Below are 6,631 nucleotides of genomic sequence, written 5' to 3' on the forward strand. Positions count from 1 at the left end.
GAATCTACACTGACCCATAATCACTCAAAGTCCATAGTTTACGTTATGGTTTACTATTGGAGGTGGACATTCTGTGGGTTTAGACAAAAGTATAATGGCATGTATCTGTGATCACGGTATCATATCATGTATTTTTACTGCTAAAAATCCTCTGTAATCCTCTCATTCATCCCTCCCCATGCTGTCCCTTTCCCTCACCCCCAACCTCTGGACACCACTAAACTTTTTATTGTCTCCATAGTTTCTCCTTTTTCAGAATGTCATATAGTTGGGACCAGACAGTACACATAGCCGTTTCAGATCAGCTTCTTTCCAATTAGGGGAATGTATAAATTTCCATCATGTCTTTTCATAGCTTGTAAGCTCTTTTTAGTCCTGAATAATATTTCATTGTCTGGGTAGATCACAGTTTGTTTAGCCATTCACCTGCTGAAGTACATCTTCGTGGCTTCCAAGTTTCAATAGTTATGAATAAAACTGCTATTAACATGTATGCAACTTTTACTGTGGACCTAAATTTCAGCTCTTGGGGGTAAGTACCAAAAAAGTGAGATTGCTGGGTTGTATGGTTAGGAGTATGTTTAATTTTGTAAGAAACTGCAAACTGTCTTTCATCATTTGCATTCCCATCAGCAGTGAATGAGAGTTCCTGTTACTCCAAATCCTCATCAGCATTTGGTGGTGTCAAGTGTTTAGGATTTTGGCCATTCTACAGGTGTGTGTGTGTGTGTGTGTGTGTGTGTGTGTGTGTAGTATCTTACTATTTTGATTTGCATTTCTCTGATGATAAATGATGTGGAGCAACTTTTCATATGTTTGTCATCTGTATATCTGAGGAGGTATCTGTTAAGGTCTTTAGCCCAATTTTTAATCCGGTTCTTTTTTTTTTTTTTTTAAGTTTTATTCGCTCATTTTAGAGTGTGCATGCAAGTGAAGGGGAGGGGCAGTGAGAGGGAGAATCTCCAGGAGACTCCGTGCTGAGCACAGAGCCCAATGCGGGGCTCAATCTCTTGACCCTGAGCTCTTGACCTGAGCCAAAATCAAGTCTCAGATGCCCAACTGACTGACCACCCAGGCGTCCCTCGGGTTATTTTCTTATTGTTTAAGAGTTCTTTGTATATTTTGGGTATTCCACTTTTTTTTTTTTTTTTTTAAGTAATCTGACCAATGTGAGGCTCAAACTCATGACCCTGAGATTAAGAGTTGCATGCTCTATGAACTGAGCCAGCCAGGAACCCCTCTTTTTATATTTTGGGTAACAATCCGTTCTTAGATGTGTCTTTGCCAGTCTGTGGCTTGTCTCCTCATTCTCCTGACATTGTCTTTCACAGAGCATAAGTTTTTTTTATCTTCATGAAATCCAGCTGATCATTTGTCATTACCTATAAAAGGGAATTACAAATACTGAAAGTGTGGCTGAACAAATACAGAATTGAGGTTATTATACAATCAGGAACAACAATATAAACCTTCTTAATTATCAAAAGAAATACAGAAAACAGGGCACCTGGGCGGCTCAGTGGTTGAGCACCTGCTTTCGGCCCAGGGTGTGATCCTGGAGTCCAGGATCAAGTCCCACATCGGGCTCCCTGCAGGGAGCCTTCTTCTCCCTCTGCCTGTGTCTCTGCCTCTCTCTCTCTCTCTCTCTGTCTCTCATGAATAAATACATAAAATCTAAAAAAAATAAAAAATAAAAAAAAAACACACAGAAAAAACCCCCAGAAAACAAAGCAAGCAGTCTATATAGTAAAATATTTTTAGAAGGCATAAATACAGAAAGTGTAACAATAGGACAGAACTAAGACCAAACATACAAATTAATATTATATAAAAGAGCTAAACTCAATTCTTAAGAGAAAAAGAATTTCAGGCTGAATCACATGGCAAAACTCAAATCTATGCTATATAACAGACCTACAACAAAAATAAAATGATTCTGAAGGGTTGTAGACAGAATGAGTAAAGAGACTCTAAAAAAAGCCCCTCAATAACAGACAAGGCTGACTTCAGGCCCAAGTGTATTAAAAACAGGGCACTATACAATGCTAAAGGTTATAATTCACAGTAAAGATGAACAGTAATAAATATGAATCAAATAATCTTACAATATTATGTGAAGGCAACAGAGGATGTGAGGAGACAAGAAAAACATGGGTAGTAGGAAACTATAATTCATCTCTTTTGGTCCATGGCAGATAAAGATATCGAAGATCTAACATTATGGGTGATCTAACTGACATATATGGAGAGATTCTTAGAAGGGGGATGGTATAGACTTGGTGGACAAGATCACAGAGCACACTGACAGTGTCACCCATGCCAATAGCATGCCAATAGCATGGGTGACAGTCTCCTCAAGTTTTTAACGACTGGAATTGCTTTCTTTGCTGAGCCAGCCAAGTGCCTATGATCACAATGCCTTGACTGGCCTCTTTGCTAGCTGCCAGCTAATCTGCAGCTCAGCCAAAGAAAAGAAAACCCATGGTTTTCAAACTGCAAAAATATTCCCATTTTTGCCTTCATTAGATGAAATTAAACCGCTACTAGTTTCTTTCATGCACAAGAGCATGCTAATAATTAGTGTATTTAAGCTTTTTTGGTAAGATTAAGCTCTAATGTGAACTTTCATAAAATGTGACTATATTAATCCACAAAGAAGCAATCAATTCCAAAATATAGAATTAATATTGTACAGTCACTGTAGAAAATGTACTTCCATGAAAATGCAATGAAAAAACTATAATAGGAACACAAACAAAAAAGCCAAAACACCAACAAGAACAAGTAAACCGAGCAAAAACAGAAGGAAAGAAATAAGATAAAAGCAGAAATTAGGGATGCCTGGGTGGCTCAGCGGTTGTGAGCATCTGCCTTCGGCTCAGCTTGTGATCCAGGGGTCCAGGGATCCAGTCCCTCATTGGGCGCCCCACAGGGAGCCTGCTTCTTCCTCTGCCTATGTCTCTGCCTCTCTCTGTCTCAAGAATATATAAATTCTTAAAAATAAAAAAAGAAATTAATTAGAAAAAAAACCTGATACATGTCTGCAGTGCAGCTGAAGAAAACAGTTTAAAAGTTGAAAAGGAGGAGGTAAAATTGCCACTATTTGCAGATATGATTGTACACCTGGTAACTCCAAGATAACCAACTGAAAAACTACTATAGACAGTAAGTGAATTCAGTAAATTGAGTACATAATTAAAATAGCTTTCATATACACAAACAGCCACCAGTTAGGTTTAATGAAATCTATTCAATTGTAATGGCCACCAAAAGATAAAATGCCTAGCAATAAATATAAGAAATGTGCAAGATCAATATGAAGAAAACGTTAAATAATTATGAGTGACACAAAATAATACTTGAACAAGTCACTCCATTTTTTTTTAGGATTTTACTTATTTATTAGAGAGCAAGTGAGCACACAAGCGGGGTCCGGGATGGGGTGAGACGGGGGTTGAAGGAGAAGCAGACTCCCCAGTGAGCAGGGAGCCCGATGTGGGGTTCAGGCTCAATCTCAGGACCTTAGGATCATGACGTGAGCCAAAGGCAGATGGTTAACTGACTGAGCCATCATGTGGTGCCCAGTCATGCTATATTTTTAGAGGAAGCATCAACATAAAGATGACAATTCTTATATTAATCTATAAACAATCTCACAAGCCAATTTTTAAAAAATGAACTAAACAAGAATAACTAGGAAAATTCTGAAAAAGGATAATGAGAGAAGGAGATAAGCCCTCTGACATACTATATTATAAACCTGCAGTAAATGTCACTGCACTATTTGCAAATGAGTTGATAGCTAATTGAACAGATATTCCAAAAATAAACCTAAACATACATAGAATTTAATATGTGATAAAGGTAGCATGCCAAGTCAGTGGCACAAAGTATGGATTATTCAATAAATTGAATTTAGTCAACTGGGGTAGCCATCTGGAAAAATAAAATTGATCCCCATCTCAAAAATTTTAATTTTTTTAAAGGTTTTATTTATTTATTTGTGAGAGACACACAGAGAGAGGCAGAGACATAGGCAGAGGGAGAAGCCGGCTCCCTGGGGGGAGCCTTATGTGGGACCTGATCCTAAGACCCTGGGATCACAACCTGAGGCAAAGGCAGATGCTCAACCACTGAGCCACCAGGTGCCCCTCAAAAATTTAAATTTTGATCAAAGAGAAATGACGGAAGAATTATTTTATAACCTCAAGGAAGGGATTACCTTTCTAAGTATGTATAAGAAATCTAGAAGCAACAAAATTAAACTATATAAATTAAAATTTTTTTCTACATGACAAAAATCACCATAATCATAGTTAAAAGATGTAACAACATGGGTCAAGTATTTGCAATTAATCTCTAGGCAAGAGCAAATTTTCTTAACATATAAACATGGAATGATATAAATAGGCAGTTCCCAGAAAAAGAAATACTGATGTCTTTGAAGAAAAGATGCCTAACCTCATTTTTAAGTTTGATAATGGTGTTGGTGAGGTAGTAGGCCTTATCCTACTTTACTTATGGGAGTGTCTGATAAAGCAAATTCTATGAAGGGCAATTTGGCAATAAATATCACAATTACAAATGCAAAAATATTTATTTTTTTGAAAAGATTTTATTTATTTATTTATTCATGAAAGACACACACACACAGAGAGGCAGAGACACAGGTGCTAAACTGCTGAGGTACCCAGGCTGCCCAATCAACAATATTTTTCATGAAATTAAAATACATGCAAATTAAAGTATTCCAAATATATGTTAGAAGGGTTTTTAGTATTAAATTATATGAATACAATATATTTTAACCATTTTCCAATGTTTTGAAAGGATTAAAATATGCTCTAGTAACATGTTTTTTACTACTTTCCCATTAATGACCAGGGGGTGTTGGTTATGAGGCTTAAAAATGTATCTCGGAGGAGCCTCGGGGTGGTTCATCTGTTAAGCATCTGACTCTTGGTTTCAGCTCAAGTTATAGTCTTGGGGTCATGAGACAGAGCCCCATGTCTGGCTCTGCGCTCAATGGGGAGTCTGCTCAAGATTCTCTCCCTCTTCTCTCTCTAAAATAAATAAATCCGAAAAGAAAAGAAAAGAAAAGAAAAGAAACAGAACAGACCGCAAAGCAACCGAAAGAAAAGAAAGAAAAACGAAAAAAAAGAAAAGAAAGAACGAAAGAAAAGAAAAGAACAGAAAGAAAAGAAAGAAAGAAAAGAAAAACAAGAAAAGAAAAAACACGGAAAAAAAATCAAGAACGAAACCTAAAGACAGCCAAATCCAGAGACGACCACACCTAAGCAACCCCTAAATAACCAAGAAAAGATAGAAGAACGAATAAAAAAAGAAAAACTAAGAAAGAAAAAAGAAAATAAAGAAGACAAGAACATATCTCAGAGACCAAAGATCTAAATTGCTCTCCCAGGAGTGTTTTTTTAGGACAAATTCTTTTGTATGAAGGCAACTAAGATAAAAATGTAAGAGCAAGAATCAAGTATTTGCATCAACATTCACATGATTTCTGCAGTACCCTTCCCTCTAAAGCCCATCCTCGGGTAGCCCGGGTGGTCAGCGGTTTAGCGCCGCCTTCAGCCCACGGCCTGATCCTGGAGACCTGGGATCGAGTCCCACATTGGACTCCCTGCGAGGAGCCTGCTTCTCCCTCTGCCTGTGTCTCTGCCTCTCTTTCTCTCCGTGTCTCTCATGAATAAATAAATAAAATCTTTTTAAAAAATAAATAAATAAAGCCCATCCTCCAGGAATCAAGGAGAGTGTAAATTATGATCCGAAAGTAACAGCAGGGATCCCTGGGTGGCGCAGCGGTTTGGCGCCTGCCTTTGGCCCAGGGCGCGATCCTGGAGACCCGGGATCGAATCCCACGTCGGGCTCCCGGTGCATGGAGCCTGCTTCTCCCTCTGCCTGTGTCTCTGCCTCTCTGTCTCTCTCTCTCTCTCTCTCTGTGAGTATGGTAAATAAATAAAGATTAAAAAAAAAAAAAAAAGAAAGAAAGTAACAGCAGGTGTTATGAGAGAGGTGCCCCAATGTCCAAATGTTTTCAAGTACAATTAATGTAAAGGGATATTATTACATTACATGGATGCATTACATGGATGTATTACAATTAATGTCATATCCACGTATGCTTTTAGAGTTCACAGAGCTTCCTCATAGTTTTAATCTCATTCAAGAGATTTTATTTACTTGAGAGTTTGCATACACACAAATGGGGTGAGGAGGGAGGACAAACAGACTCCTCTCCGAGTGTGCAACCCAATATGGGGCTCGATCCCATGACACTGAGATCATGACCTGAGCTGAAATCAAGAGTCAGACACCTAAATGACTAAGCCACCCAGGCACCCCTCTCATTTGAGAATTTTTAAGAAATGTAAAAGGAATATTAGCTTCACGTTATAGAGAATGAAAACCGAAGCCCAAAGATTTTGATTGTTGAAAGTTGCAAGACAGTAAAGGCCAGGTATGTCATCTGTTGTGCTTCTATGAATTTTGACAATCTTCATATTGGCTACAGTCTGAAAAGAGAGAAAAATTAAGATGAAATTATTTTCTGTGTGCTGTTCAATTCTTCGTAGCTGGAAAATATTTCATGTTGAAACATTAAGTCATTGAATCT

This window comes from Canis lupus, chromosome 28 (assembly GCF_011100685.1).
Source record: "Canis lupus familiaris isolate Mischka breed German Shepherd chromosome 28, alternate assembly UU_Cfam_GSD_1.0, whole genome shotgun sequence".
In the NCBI taxonomy this organism is placed as follows: Eukaryota; Metazoa; Chordata; class Mammalia; order Carnivora; family Canidae; genus Canis; species Canis lupus.